Here is a 1,734-nt window from a genome sequence, read left to right as displayed (position 1 = left end):
CTTTTCATTTGTCTGTTGGCCATTTGTATGTCTTCTTTGGAAAACGGTCTGTTCAGGCCCTCTGCCCATGTCTAATAAGATTTGTTGTTGTTGTTTGGTGTTGAGTTGTATCATTTTTTAATATATTTTGTATATCAACCCCTTATGCAATATATCATTTGCAAATATCTTCTCCCATTCAGTAAGTTGCCTTAACATCTTGTTGATGCTTTCCTTCGCTGTGCAAAAGCATTTTATTTTGGTGTAGTCCCAATAGTATATTTTTGCTTTTGTTTCCCTTGCTTCTGGAGACCTATCTAGAAAAAGTTGCTACAGCTGATGTCAAAGAAACTGCTGCCTGTTTTTTTCTAGGATGTTGATGGTTTCAGGTCTCACATTTAGATCGTTAATCCATTTTGGGTTTATTTTTGTGTATGGCATAAGAAAACGGTCCAGTTTCATTGTTTTGTTTGTGGCTATCCAGTTTTCCCAGCACCATTTGTTGAGATTATCTTTTCCCTATTGTATATTCTTGCCTCCTTTGTCCTTCATTAATTGACCATAAACGCATAGGTTTATTTCTGGGCTTTCTATTCTGTTCCATTGATCTATGTGTCTATTTTTGGGCCAGTACCATACTATTTTGATTACTACAGTTTTGTAGTATATCTTAAAATCTGGGATTGTGATCCTGCCAGCTTTGTTCTTTCTCAAGATTGTTTGGCCATTCGAGGTCTTCTGGGCTTCGACCTATTCTAGTTCTGTGAAAAATGTTGTTGGTATTTTGATATATTTTATGCATTTGTTCTGAGAAAATGTCCATAGGCGTCACCAACCTGCCAAAGGAGTGTGAAGGAGATTGGACTCAAGTCTTTAAAATATGGTTGGGATGGGGAGAGCAGCTCGTTCTAGAACCTTTTGAAGGAGTTGGGCAGGAGGTACTACGAACTCCCATCCAGTCCCTCCCAGGGGGCTTCACACTAGGCTCCCAGCCCAGGGAGTTGGGCCCCCTGAGGTCCCCCAAGAGCCTGGGGAGCACTCGGCCTCTGAGCTGGAGGCTATGCCCGGCTTCTGCGTTCAGGGGCCTGAGCCCCAGGTCTCCGGGGTCCTCTCTAAAGCCATCTGAATTGGCACTCGAAGGGAGAAAGCATAGCTCCTCCCCCCACCCCCCCACCCAGCGCGATGCAGGTGTGAGCCCAGCGGGAGCCTGGAGCAGGTCTGGGGCGGGAGGGCGTCTCCCCACTCTCCGGGACCCAGCGCCGCGGGTGCTGACTCATGCTCGGACTCTCCCGGTCCAGCCGGGTGCACGCCCACGACGTGCCCTCCTTCTGGCTTCTCCGCCGCTTCCTCCCAGGCTCTTCCAGGCGCCTGCCAGCCCACACGCGCTCCGTCCGCCGCCGCCCCTCCTAGCAACCGCCCTCGGCTCCCACTGCCAGATCCGGAAACCGGCGGTCTGGGCTCGCTGCTGCCTCCCCATGCGGCAAGCCGCTAGGCCGCTGCCTCGGCCTCCAGTCCCCTGCACTCTGCTGAAACCACCCTGCTGAAGGTCGTCGGCAGGGCCGGCCTTCCCCGCGGGGACAGGTGGCCCTGGGCCTCCCACTCCCGCTCCCGCCCTGCGGCTGATGCACCGACAGCCGCCTCTTCCCGGATGGACCTGTTCGCTCCCCTGGTTTCCATGACACTGCACTTTCCCACGCCGCCTCCAAGTTTCTGACAGCTCGTTTCCTCGCTGGCATCGCCCACCCCCCACCCCTC

The sequence above is a fragment of the Suricata suricatta genome, chromosome 15, assembly GCF_006229205.1.
Source record: "Suricata suricatta isolate VVHF042 chromosome 15, meerkat_22Aug2017_6uvM2_HiC, whole genome shotgun sequence".
Taxonomy (NCBI): Eukaryota; Metazoa; Chordata; class Mammalia; order Carnivora; family Herpestidae; genus Suricata; species Suricata suricatta.
The sequence above is the reverse complement of the archived record's forward strand: the minus strand, read 5'-3'. Positions refer to the sequence as shown.